Source organism: Pristiophorus japonicus, chromosome 11 (genome assembly GCF_044704955.1).
Source record: "Pristiophorus japonicus isolate sPriJap1 chromosome 11, sPriJap1.hap1, whole genome shotgun sequence".
Taxonomy (NCBI): Eukaryota; Metazoa; Chordata; class Chondrichthyes; family Pristiophoridae; genus Pristiophorus; species Pristiophorus japonicus.
The window spans coordinates 176,558,288-176,572,438 of NC_091987.1; the positions used below are offsets into that span (position 1 = coordinate 176,558,288).

General features: G+C 45.7%; 1 protein-coding gene across 9 annotated transcripts in view; it reads right to left on the minus strand.

Annotated features, from left to right (window-relative positions):
• st3gal4 (ST3 beta-galactoside alpha-2,3-sialyltransferase 4) overlaps positions 1-14,151 on the minus strand; it is a 308,604-nt gene that overhangs the window by 171,707 nt on the left and 122,746 nt on the right. Inside the window, exon 1 of one of the 9 annotated variants that reach the window (XM_070894291.1) lies at positions 2,184-2,205. The exons of the other annotated variants lie outside the window; for them this stretch is intronic. The gene's annotated coding sequence lies outside the window, so the exon portion shown is untranslated. Of the gene's footprint in view, positions 1-2,183; positions 2,206-14,151 lie in introns of those variants that run through there. 9 annotated transcript variants of the gene reach the window in all.

The following is a 14,151-nucleotide window of genomic DNA, read 5'->3' on the forward strand; positions in this document are numbered from 1 at the left end:
CCCTGTGCTGCCCGTGTCCTAACTCGCACCAAGCCCCGCTCACCCATCACCCCCTGTGCTGCCCATGTCCGAACTCGCACCAAGTCCCGTTCACCCACACCCCTGTGCTGCCCATGTCCGAACTCGCACCAAGTCCCGTTCACCCATCAGCCCCTGTGCTGCCCGTGTCCTAACTCGCACCAAGCCCCGCTCACCCATCACCCCCTGTGCTGCCCATGTCCGAACTCGCACCAAGTCCCGTTCACCCACACCCCTCTGCTGCCCATGTCCGAACTCGCACCAAGTCCCGTTCACCCATCAGCCCCTGTGCTGCCCGTGTCCTAACTTGCACCAAGCCCCGCTCACCCATCACCCCCTGTGCTGCCCATGTCCGAACTCGCACCAAGTCCCGCTCACCCATCACCCCTGTGCTGCCCGTGTCCTAACTCGCACCAAGTCCCGTTCACCCACACCCCTGTGCTGCCCGTGTCCTAACTCGCACCAAGTCCCGCTCACCCATCACCCCTGTGCTTGCTGACCTATATTGGCTCACAGTTAAACAACGCCTCGATTTTAAAAGTCTCATCCTGGTTTTCAAATTCCTCCATGGCCTCGCCCCTCCCTATCTCTGTAATCTCTTCCAACCCTCTGATTCTGGTCTCTTGCACAACCCTTCGCTGACTAGGCCCAAATCTCTGAAATTCCCACCCTCAACCCGTCAATATCTCTACTTTAAGACGCATCTTAAACCGACCACTGTGACCAAGTTATCCACTCGAATATTTCATTATGTGGCTCGGTGTCACATTTTGTTGATATGTCTCATGTGAAGTGCCTTGGACCATTTTACTATGGTAAAGGCGCTATATAAATGCAAGTTTTGTTGGTTCTTTTGCCAATTACCTTAAATGAGTGTCCCCTGGTTACCTTCTGCCTCTGGAAACAGTTTCTCATAATTTACTCTTAAGAAAACTCTTCATGTTTTTGAATACCTCTATCCAATTTCCCCTTAACCTTCTCTGCTCCAAGGAGAACAATCCCAGCTTCTCCAGTCTCTCAAAGTAACTGAAGTCCCTCATCACTGGAACCATTCTAGTAAATCTCATTTGCACCCTCTCTAAGGCCTTGACATCCTTCCTAAAGTGTGTCCAGAATTGGCCAAAATACTCCAGCTGGGGCCTAACCAATTAATTATAATAGTTCATCCTCATCCATGCATCTGTTACCTCTAGACCTGACGATTCCAACACACCCCTGACTGGCCTCTCACATTCTACCCCATGTAAACTAGAGGTAATCCAAAACTCGGCTGCTCGTGTCCTAACATGCACCATGTCCCGCTCACCCATCACCTCTGACCTGCATTGGCTTCAGGTTAAGCAATGCCTCGATTTCAAATTTCTCATTCTTATTTTCAAATCCCTCCATTACCTCGCCCCTTCCTATCTCCGTAATCTCCTCCAGCCCCACAACCCCCCGAGATGTCTGCACTCCTCTAATTCTGCCCTCTTGAGCATCACTGATTATAATCGCTCAACCATTGGTGGCCATGCCTTCAGCTGCCTGGGCCCCAAGCTCTGGAATTCCCTGCCTAAACCCCTCCACCTCTCTTTCCTCCTTCAAGACGCTCCATAAAACATATGTCTTGGACCAAGCTTTTGGTCATCTGCGCTAATTTCTACTTATGTGGCTCGGTGTCAAATTTTGTATCGCATAATACTCCTGTGAAGCGCCTTGAGACGTTTCACTACGTTAAAGGCGCCATCTAAATACAAGTTGTTGTTGTTTAGCATAACCTCCTGGCTTTTGTACTCTGTACCTCTATTTATAAAACCAAGGATCCCGTATGCCTTTTTAAACAGCCTTCTCACCTTGTTCTGCCACCTTCAACGATTTGTGAACATACACCCCCAGCTCTCTCTGTTTATGCACCCCCTTTAAAATTGTAGGTTGCTTTCCCTTACTCTTCCGTCGAAAAGGAATCACTTCACACTACACTGCGTTAAATTTCTGTCCCTTAGACAATTGTGTCCACGCAGCCACTGCCTCTTTAATCATATGGACTTCAATTGTGCCAATAAGTTTATTAAATGGCACTTTACCAAACGCCTTTTGAACATCATATGCACATTAACCACAATTCCCTCATCAACCCTTTCCGTAACTTCATCAAAGAACTAAGTCCGCCAACTGTAGGAACTTACGAAACAGTTCTCATTATCCGGTCTGTCTAGACAGGGATCGTCTGCCTGTGAAGTGACATTCTGCATAACATACAGGAATGTGAGTCCTCGCCCAGCATGGACAGTCCGCAGAAAGACACAGGCAGTGAAGAGACTCCGTCACAGTGACGCAATCAAATTTAAAGTGGCCAGCACTACTCATAAATAAATAGATACTAAAAACCATCATCTTCTTCTTAGTCAGTCCCCCGGAGTCGGGGATGACATGCTTCCATACCAAAATAACTTCTAAGGTGACTGATGAGACCAATGTGGACCAAGTCCTGAAGATTTTAAACAGCGGAAGATGCCTGTGCGTGGATTTTTTTTAACGTGGGGTGGCCGTTGCACACCAGCCACCACACGGGCTTGACAGAGCTAGGTCTTGGTCTAATGGCAAGGGGATCCAAGACGATTGAACACCAGGCACTGCTGCATGGGCCTAGCGCGCACGCACACACACACACACACACACACACACACACACACATTCCTACTGACCCCCTCCCTCCCTCCCTCCCTCAGGTCCCCCCTCCCTGCTTTTCAAAGATCACAATGTAGGTGAGCACATAAATGCAACAGATCTTTACGATGCTGAGAATGACGTGAGTATCACGTGTAGTGAGTTGGTCTTACCGCAGGGAAAGGGTCCACAGCCAGATAGGGAATGGAAGACCAGCAGGAAGAGTAGAGCAAGGAAGGTAGTGCAGGGGTCCCCTGCGGTCATCCCCCTGCAAAACAGATACACCGCTTTGGGTACTGTTGAGGGGAATGACTCATCAGGGGAGGGCAGCAGCAGCCAAGTTCATGGCACCGTGGCTGGCTCTGCTGCACAGGAGGGCAAGAAAAAGAGTGGGAGAGCGATAGTGATAGGGGATTCAATTGTGAGGGGAATAGATAGGCGTTTCTGCGGCCGCAACCGAGACTCCAGGATGGTATGTTGCCTCCCTGGTGCAAGGGTCAAGGATGTCTCGGAGCGGGTGCAGGACATTCTGAAATGGGAGGGAGAACAGCCAGTTGTCGTGGTGCACATTGGTACCAACGACATAGGCAAAAAAAGGGATGAGGTCCTACGAAACGAATTTAAGGAGCTAGGAGCTAAATTAAAAAGTAGGACCTCAAAAGTAGTAATCTCGGGATTGCTACCAGTGCCACGTGATAGTCAGAGTAGGAATCGCAGGATAGCGCAGATGAATACGTGGCTTGAGCAGTGGTGCAGCAGGGAGGGATTCAAATTCCTGGGGCATTGGGACCGGTTCTGGGGGAGGTGGGGCCAGTACAAACCGGACGGTCTGCACCTGGGCAGGACTGGAACCAATGTCCTAGGGGGAGTGTTTGCTAGTGCTGTTGGGGAGGATTTAAACTAATATGGCAGGGGGATGGGAACCAATGCAGGGAGACAGAGGGAAACAAAAAGGAGCCAAAAGCAAAAGACAGAAAGGAGATGAGGAAAAGTGGAGGGCAGAGAAACCCAAGGCAAAGAACAAAAAGGGCCACTGTACAGCAAAATTCTAAAAGGACAAAGGGTGTTAATAAAACAAGCCTGAAGGCTTTGTGTCTTAATGCAAGGAGTATCCGCAATAAGGTGGATGAATTAATTGTGCAAATAGATGTTAACAAATATGATGTGATTGGGATTACGGAGACGTGGCTCCAGGATGATCAGGGCTGGGAACTCAACATTCAGGGATATTCAACATTCAGGAAGGATAGAATAAAAGGAAAAGGAGGTGGGGTAGCATTGCTGGTTAAAGAGGAGATTAATGCAATAGTTAGGAAAGACATTAGCTTGGATGATGTGGAATCTATATGGGTAGAGCTGCAGAACACCAAAGGGCAAAAAACGTTAGTAGGAGTTGTGTACAGACCTCCAAACAGTAATAGGGATGTTGGGGAGGGCATCAAACAGGAAATTAGGGGTGCATGCAATAAAGGTGCAGCAGTTATAATGGGTGACTTTAATATGCACATAGATTGGGCTAGCCAAACTGGAAGCAATACGGTGGAGGAGGATTTCCTGGAGTGCATAAGGGATGGTTTTCTAGACCAATATGTTGAGGAACCAACTAGGGGGGAGGCCATCTTAGACTGGGTGTTGTGTAATGAGAGAGGATTAATTAGCAATCTCATTGTGCGAGGCCCCTTGGGGAAGAGTGACCATAATATGGTGGAATTCTGCATTAGGATGGAGAATGAAACAGTAATTTCAGAGACCATGGTCCAGAACTTAAAGAAGGGTAACTTTGAAGGTATGAGGCGTGAATTGGCTAGGATAGATTGGCGAATGATACTTAGGGGGTTGACTGTGGATGGGCAATGGCAGACATTTAGAGACCGCATGGATGAAGTACAACAATTGTACATTCCTGTCTGGCGTAAAAATAAAAAGGGGAAGGTGGCTCAACCGTGGCTATCTAGGGAAATCAGGGATAGTATTAAAGCCAAGGAAGTGGCATACAAATTGGCCAGAAATAGCAGCGAACCTGGGGACTGGGAGAAATTTAGAACTCAGCAGAGGAGGACAAAGGGTTTGATTAGGACAGGGAAAATGGAGTACGAGAAGAAGCTTGCAGGGAACATTAAGGCGGATTGCAAAAGTTTCTATAGGTATGTAAAGAGAAAAAGGTTGGTGAAGACAAACGTAGGTCCCCTGCAGTCAGAATCAGGGGAAGTCATAACGGGGAGCAAAGAAATGGCGGATCAATTGAACAAGTACTTTGGTTCGGTATTCACTAAGGAGGATACAAACAACCTTCCGGATATAAAAGGGGTCAGAGGGTCTAGTAAGGAAGAGGAACTGAGGGAAATCTTTATTAGTCGGGAAATTGTGTTGGGGAAATTGATGGGATTGAAGGCCGATAAATCCCCAGGGCCTGATGGACTGCATCCTAGAGTACTTAAGGAGGTGGCCTTGGAAATAGCGGATGCATTGACAGTCATTTTCCAACATTCCATTGACTCTGGATCAGTTCCTATGGAGTGGAGGGTAGCCAATGTGACCCCACTTTTTACAAAAGGAGGGAGAGAGAAAACAGGGAATTATAGACCGGTCAGCCTGACCTCAGTAGTGGGTAAAGTGATGGAATCAATTATTAAGGATGTCATAGCAGTGCATCTGGAAAATGGTGACGTGATAGGTCCAAGTCAGCATGGATTTGTGAAAGGGAAATCATGCTTGACAAATCTTCTGGAATTTTTTGAGGATGTTTCCAGTAAAGTGGACAAGGGAGAACCAGTTGATGTGGTATATTTGGACTTTCAGAAGGCTTTCGACAAGGTCCCACACAAGAGATTAATGTGCAAAGTTAAAGCACATGGGATTGGGGGTAGTGTGCTGACGTGGATTGAGAACTGGTTGTCAGACAGGAAGCAAAGAGTAGGAGTAAACGGGTACTTTTCAGAATGGCAGGCAGTGACTAGTGGAGTGCCGCAAGGTTCTGTGCTGGGGCCCCAGCTGTTTACATTGTACATTAATGATTTAGACGAGGGGATTAAATGCAGTATCTCCAAATTTGCGGATGACACTAAGTTGGGTGGCAGTGTGAGCTGCGAGGAGGATGCTATTAGGCTGCAGAGTGACTTGGATAGGTTAGGTGAGTGGGCAAATGCATGGCAGATGAAGTATAATGTGGATAAATGTGAGGTTATCCACTTTGGTGGTAAAAACAGAGAGACAGACTATTATCTGAATGGTGACAGATTAGGAAAAGGGAAGGTGCAACGAGACCTGGGTGTCATGGTACATCAGTCATTGAAGGTTGGCATGCAGGTACAGCAGGCGGTTAAGAAAGCAAATGGCATGTTGGCCTTCATAGCGAGGGGATTTGAATACAGGGGCAGGGAGGTGTTGCTACAGTTGTACAGGGCCTTGGTGAGGCCACACCTGGAGTATTGTGTACAGTTTTGGTCTCCTAACTTGAGGAAGGACATTCTTGCTATTGAGGGAGTGCAGCGAAGGTTCACCAGACTGATTCCCGGGATGGCGGGACTGACCTATCAAGAAAGATTGGATCAATTGGGATTGTATTCACTGGAGTTCAGAAGAATGAGAGGGGACCTCATAGAAACGTTTAAAATTCTGACGGGTTTAGACAGGTTAGATGCAGAAAGAATGTTCCCAATGTTGGGGAAGTCCAGAACCAGGGGTCACAGTCTGAGGATAAGGGGTAAGCCATTTAGGACCGAGATGAGGAGAAACTTCTTCACCCAGAGAGTGGTGAACCTGTGGAATTCTCTACCACAGAAAGTAGTTGAGGCCAATTCACTAAATATATTCAAAAGGGAGTTAGATGAAGTCCTTACTACTCGGGGGATCAAGGGTTATGGCGAGAAAGCAGGAAGGGGGTACTGAAGTTTCATGTTCAGCCATGAACTCATTGAATGGCGGTGCAGGCTAGAAGGGCTGAATGGCCTGCTCCTGCACCTATTTTCTATGTTTCTATGTTTTTTCTATGTTTCTATCTCCCTATCTATTCGATCCGGCATTCTTTACCTTCAATCTACTTAAAAACTGGCATTCACGTTATAGGCAGACATTCAATGCAAGCCATGTCCATCCACACTTCTGGTTGGTTAAACCAAACCTACAGGTGCAAGTGATGGGAAAATTGAACCCGGTATCTTCACATCTCTCAGAAATCGGTTGCCACTTCGAATTCTATCTGCGTTCCTGGCCTTAGCATCTGCAAAATCTCTAAAGCTTTGAGGGAACTCTTCTCACTTTCCACTGTCAAAAATATACTTTTGCCTGTATTAAATCTATGATTTTGATGCTTAGAGGGGTACTTTAATGCCAAAATAACAGGTGGATTTGGGTCGGGTGGGAAGTTGGTTAAATGTCTGAATCCGAACCTCAACCCGCCTCCAACCCGCCCACTTCCAGTTTTAGTGGTGATGGGCCTGTGACAGGGACTGTGGCTCTCGTATTGCACTGTTCAGCCACCTAAGGACTCATTTTAAGAGTGGAAGCAAGTCTTCCTCGATTCCGAGAGACTGCCTATGATGATGATGGTTAATTAACCTACAAATCCTTCACTACTTCACACTATTCTCCAAGGGAAGGACATAAAGATACCAAAACAACAACTGAGATATCGGGCAGCAAGAGGTCCACTCCAGTTCACAGGATCTGCTTACGGGAATGACCCGTGATGCTGAGCCCAAGAAAATAACTTGCATACAAAGCCAAAATTGTGACTCCTCCAAGTGGCCCTCAAATCTTTACAAAGCCCAAGTCTGCCCGAGATTCCAGTATTGCTTCCTTATTTAGGACTGCAAAACAAAAGGCATGGCTTAGGAATGGATTTGAGGTCTATAGAATGTAACTTTGAATTTAATGTAAAACAAGGTTCATATGCATACTTTACCAACTCTAACCATTGAAAAGCCTCCCAGAATGAAGGTATGAGGGCAGAGTTGGGTAAAGTGGACTGGGAAAATAGATTAAAGTGTAGGACGGTTGATGAACAGTGGTACACATTCAAGGAGATATTTCACAACTCTCAAGAAAAATATATTCCAGTGAGGAGGAAAGGGTGCAAGAGAAAAGATAGCCATCCATGGCTAAAAAAAAGAAATAAAGGACAGTATCCAATTAAAAACAAGGGCATACAAAGTGGCCAAAACTAGTGGGAGGACAGAAGACTGGGAAGCTTTTAAAAGCCAGCAAAGAACGACTAAAAAACTGATTAAGAAAGCAAGGATAGACTATGGCCCCAAGTTTCCACACGCTACAAAACGGGCGCCCCTCTGAGCTGGGTGCCCGTTTTTCGCGCCGAAAATGGCGCCGGAAAAAAAACGCGCTATTCTGGAGCGCCCTGCAGCTCCATGTCTGCTTGGCGCGGCGCCCAGGGGGGCGGAGCCTACCACTCGCGCCGATTTTGTAAGTGGGAGGGGGCGGGTACCATTGAAATTAGTTTTTTTCCTGCCGGCAACCCTGCGCGCGCGCGTTGGAGCGTTCGCGCACGCGCAGTGTGAAGGAAACATTGGCACTCGGCCATTTTTGTAGTTCTTTGTAGCTGTTTAATTTTTGAACATTTTTTAATAAAAGCACATTGCCATCAGCACATCAGCACTGAGGCTTCTTGCAGCAGTGAGAAGGCTGCAGGAAGCCTCAGAAAGTTGAGGCAGCCGTTTTCCGACGGCCTCCCACCCCTGCCGTCGGGAATGGCTGCTGAACTTGTGAGGCTTCCTGCAGCCTTCTCACTGCCTCCTTCCCCCCCCTAACCTGTAACCTGCGCCTGATTTTTTAATGTGTAGACAAGGTTTTTTCAGTTCTACAAAAATCTTCACTTGCTCCATTCTAAGTTAGTTTGGAGTACGTTTTCACTGTGGAAACTTTGAAATCAGGCGTCAGTGGCCGGACACGTCCCCTTTTGAAGAGAAAATTCTGTTCCAAAGTGAAACTGTTCTAACTGACTAGAACTGCAGAAAAAAAAATGTGGAGAATTGCGATTTCTAAGATAGTCCGTTCTCCACCAGTTGCTCCTAAAAATCAGGCGCAAATCATGTGGAAACTTGGGGCCTATGAAAGTAAACTAGCACAAAATATAAAAACAGATAGCAAGAGTTTCGATAGGTATATAAAAAGGTAAAGAGTGGCTAAGTAAATGTTGGTCCCCTAGAGGATGAGACCGGGGAACTAGCAATGGGAACCATGGAGATGGCAGAAACTCTGAACAAATATTTTGTATCAGTCTTTACGGTAGAGGACACTAACAATATTCCAACAGTGGATAGTCAGGGGGCTATAGGGAGGAACTTACACAATCACAATCACTAAGGAGGTGGTACTCAGTAAGATAATGGCACTAAAGGCAAATAAATCCTCTGGACCTGATGGCTTGCATCCTAGGGTCTTAAGAGAAGTAGCGGCAGGTATTGTGGATGCATTGGTTATAATTTACCAAAATTCCCTGGATTCTGGGGAGGTCCCAGCAGATTGGAAAACTGCAAATGTAAAGCCACTATTTAAAAAAGGAGGCAGACAAAAAGCAGGAAATTATAGACCAGTTAGCCTAACATCTTTGGTTGGGAAAATATTGCAGTCCATTATTAAAGAAGCAAAATTTGGTCAGGCAGAGTCAGCATGGATTTGTGAAGGGGAAGTCATGTTTGACAAATTTGCTGGAGTTCTTTGAGGATGTAACGAATAGTGTGGATAAAGGGGAACCAGTGGATGTGGTGTATTTGGACTTCCAGAAAGCATTTGACAAGGTGCCACATAAAAGGTTATTGCACAAAATTTCACAGGGCTGGGGTAATATATTAGCATGGATAGAGGATTGGCTAACTAACAGAGAACAGAGAGTTGGGATAAATGGTTCATTCTCGGGTTGGTAACCAGTAACTAGTGGGGTGCCACAGGGATCAGTGCTGGGACCCCAACTATTTACAATCTATATTAACGACTTGGATGAAGGGATTGAGTGTAACGTAGCCAAGTTTACTGATGATACAAAGATAGGACGAAAAGCAATGTGTGAGGAGGACACAAAAAACCCGCAAAAGGACATAGACAAGCTAAGTGAGTGGGCAAAAATTTGGCAGATGGAGTATAATATTGGAAAGTGTGAGGTCATGCACTTTGGCAGAAAAAAAATCAAAGAGCAAGTTATTATTTAAATGGAGAAAGATTGCAAAGTGCCACAGTTCAGCGGGACCTGGGGGTACTTGTGCATGAAACACAAAAGGATAGTATGCAGGTACAGCAAGTGATCAGGAAGGCCAATGGTATCTTGGCCTTTATTGCAAAGGGGATGGAGTATAAAAGCAGGGAAGTCTTGCTGCAGTTATACAAGGTATTGGTGAGGCCACACTTGGAATACTGCGTGCAGTTTCGGTTTCCATATTTACGAAAAGATATACTTGCTTTGGAGGCAGTTCAGTGAAGGTTCACTAGGTTGATTCCGGGGATGAGGGGGTTGACTTATGAGGAAAGGCTGAGTAGGTTGGGCCACGACTCATTGGAATTCAGAAGAATGAGAGGTGATCTTATCGAAACGTATAGGATTATGAGGGGGCTTGATAAGGTGGATGCAGAGAGGATGTTTCCACTGATGGGGGAGACTAGAACCAGAGGGCATGACCTTAGAATAAGGGGCCGCCCATTTAAAACTGAGATGAGGAGGAATTTCTTCTCTCAGAGGGTTGTAAATCTGTGGAATTCGCTGCCTCAGAGGGTTGTGGAAGCTGGGACATCGAATACATTTAAGACAGAAATAGACTTTCTCTTAAAAGATAGGGGGATAAGGGGTTATGGGGAGCGGGCAGGGAAGTGGAGCTGAGTCCATGATCAGATCAGCCATGATCTTATTGAATGGCGGAGCAGGCTCGAGGGGCCGTATGGCCTACTCCTGTTCCTATTTCTTATGTTCTTATGTTCTTATGTAATAATCAGTTGTAGCTTTAGATTCTCACTTATCCATCATTAAAAGCTTTCTGTACCTTAACTATATGTTAATTATGGATAATAAATCTGTGTCCTCTGGCTACCGGCCCTCCTGCCAATAACAGTTTCTCCCTACCTACTCTATCAAAACACCTCATAATTTTTGAACACCTCTATTAAATCTTCCCTTAACCTTCATTGCCCCAAGGACAACATCCCCAGCTTAACCACAACCTAACATCTGTGGTTGGGAAAATGTCGGAGTCCATTATTAAAGAAGCAGTAGCAGGACATTTGGAAAAACAAAATTCGGTCAGGCAGAGTCAGCATGGATTTATGAAGGGGAAGCCATGTTTGACAAATTTGCTGGAATTCTTTGAGGATGTAATGAACAGGGTGAATAAAGGGGAACCAGTGGATGTGGTGTATTTGGACATCTAGAAGGCATTTAATAAGGTGCCACATAAAAGGTTATTGCACAAAATTTCACAGGGCTGGGGTAATATATTAGCATGGATAGAGGATTGGCTAACTAACAGAGAACAGAGAGTCGGTATAAATGGTTCATTCTCTGGTTGGTGACCAGTAACTAGTGGGGTGCCGCAGGGATCAGTGCTGGGACCCCAACTATTTACAATCTATATTAACGACTTGGATGAAGAGATCGAGTGTAACGTAGCCAAGTTTGCTGATGATACAAAGATGGGACGAAAAGCAATGTGTGAGGAGGACACAAAAAACCCGCAAAAGGACATAGATAGGCTAAGTGAGTGGGCAAAAATTTGGCAGATGGAGTACAATGTTGGAGAGTGTGAGGTTATGCACTTTGGCAGAAAAAAAAGTCGAAGAGCAAGTTATTATTTAAATGGAGAAAAATTGCAAAGTGCTACAGTACAGTGGGACCTAGGTGTCCTGATGCATGAAACACAAAAGGTTAATATGCAGGTACAGCAAATGATCAGGAAGGCCAATGGAATCTTGGTCTATATTGCAAAAGGGATGGAGTATAAAAGCAGGGAAGTCTTGCTACAGTTATACAGGATATTGGTGAGGCCACACCTGGAATACTTCATACAGTTTTGATTTCTGTATTTAAAGAAAGGATGTACTTGCTTTGGAGGCAGTTCAGAGAAGGTTCACTAGGTTGATTCCAGAGATGAGGGGGTTGACTTATGAGGAAAGGTTGAGTAGGTTGGGCCTCTACTCTTGGAATTCAGAAGAGAGTTGGGCACAATACTCCAGCTAAGGTCCAACCAGTCATTTATAAAGGTTTACCATAAACCTTCCTGCTTGCTTTTGTACTCCCTGCCTCTACTTATAAAGTCAAGATTCTCATGTCATTTTTTTTTAAACAGTCTTCTTCATTTGTCCAAAGAACCTAAAACTGAAAACAGACCCCCCCCCCCCTCCCCCCCGCAGTATTACAAGTCGTAACTATCAGATTTTTATGTCGATTTGTCCTCCCCTCCTTTTTCTGTTAAATTTCTCCGCTTTCCGTTGCAGGGGAATCGTCCCACAGACATCCTTATCCAAGTGGTCAATCTATGAATCCAGACAGTGAGTGTTGGGCAGGTTATTTGACCAGGAGAGCCTAACAGCAACAATTTAGGCCACTCCAGATGCTTTTCTTGTGCCTAGAGCAAAAGCAGTTCCCATAAAAATGCCTGCACTGCTAATGAATTGGAGAAAGGCCTTGTATGCAAAGTAATTTGGTAGGATGGAGTGCCCAGGGTGAACAGTAAACCCCTTGTGCGCTTGTTAAGCTCACTGAACACAACACACGCCACAAACTTTCCAAAATTCTTCAACAGACAGACAAATAGCTCGGACAGACTATAGTTCTCAGGCCCGGTATTTTCCAGAGAAACTAACACGATGCAGGAAGATATCAATGAACTGGTCAGATGAGCAGAACAGTGGCAAATGGAATTCAAGTCAGAGAATTGCGAGGTGATGCATGTGGGGAGGGTTATCATCATCATCATAGGCGATCCCTCGAACAAGGATGACTTGTTTCCACAAGCGTTCACAGATGTTTCAATGAAGGACCCGATGTTCCAGGTCTGAACTCCAGTTGAGGGGGTGGAAGATGCGTGTGCGTGGATTTTTTTAACGTGTGTGGCCATTGCACACCAGCCACCACACGGGCTTGACAGAGCTAGGCCTTTATCCAGTGGCAAGGATTAACCAGGACGACTGGAGACCTGCTCTGCTGCACGGACCTAGTGCGCACACAGTGTGCTGCCCCTGGGCCCTGTACCTTCATTCACTGTACCTCCGGAAATAAATGGTAGGACACGGAATGTGTAGAGGAACAAAGGGACCTTGGAGTGCATGTCCACAGATCCCGAAGGTAGCAGATAAGGTGGTTAAGAAGGCATACGGAATACCTGCCTTTATTAGCCAAAGCATAGCACACAAGAGCATAGTGGTTATGGTTGAACTGTATAAAACACCAGTTAGGCCATAGTTAGAGTACTGTGTGTAGTTCTGGTCACCACATTACAGGAAATATGTGATTACACTAGAGAGGGCACAGAGATTATTAATGAGAATGTTGCCTGGACTCGAGAATTTTAGTTATGAGGAAAGATTGGATCGGCTGGGGTTGTTTTCTTTGAAAAAGAGGAGGCTGAGGGGAGACCTAATTGCAGTATATAAAATTATAGAGGCTTAGATAGAGTGGATAGGAAGGACCTATTTTCCTTAGCAGACAGGTCAACAAGCAGTGGGCATAGATTTGAAGTAATTTGTAGGAGGTTTAGAGGGAATTCGAGGGGAAATGTTCTCACCCAGAGGGTGGTGGTGGGGGTCTGGAACTCACTGCCTGAAAAGGTGGTAGAGGCAGAAACTGTTGTCAAATTTTAAAAGTACTTGCATAAGCACTTGGATTGCTGTAACTTACAAGGCTACGGATAAAGAGCTAGAAAGTGGAATTAGGCTGGCTAGCTCTCTGTCGGCTGGCACAGACACAATGGGCTGAAATGGCCTCCTTCAGTGCAGTAAATTTCTACGATTCTATGAAAATAAAAATAAGGAGAGGGCCACTAATGGATGCAGATGATAAACTCACAGGTAATGACAGTAAAATGTCCTGCTACTGCTTCTTTAATAATGGGCTCCAACATTTTCCCAACCACAGATGTTAGGCTAACTGGTCTATAAGTTTCCTGCTTTTTGTCTGCCTCCTTTTTTAAATAGGGGCGTTACATTTGCAGTTTTCCAATCTGCTGAAACCTCCCCAGAATCCAAGGAATTTTGGTAAATTACAACCAATGCATCCACTATCCCTGCCGCTACTTCTCTTAAGATCCTAGGATGCAAGCCATCAGGTCCAGGGGATTTATCCACCTTTAGTCCCATTATCTTACTGAGTACCACCTCCTTAGTGATTGTGTGAAGTTCCTCCCCCCTATGGCCCCCTGACTATCCACTGTTGGGATATTTTTAGTGTCCTCTACCGTAAAGACTGATACAAAATATTTGTTCAGAGTTTCTGCCAGCTCCATGTTCCCCATCTCTAATTCCCCGGTCTCGTCCTCTAAGAGACCAACATTTACT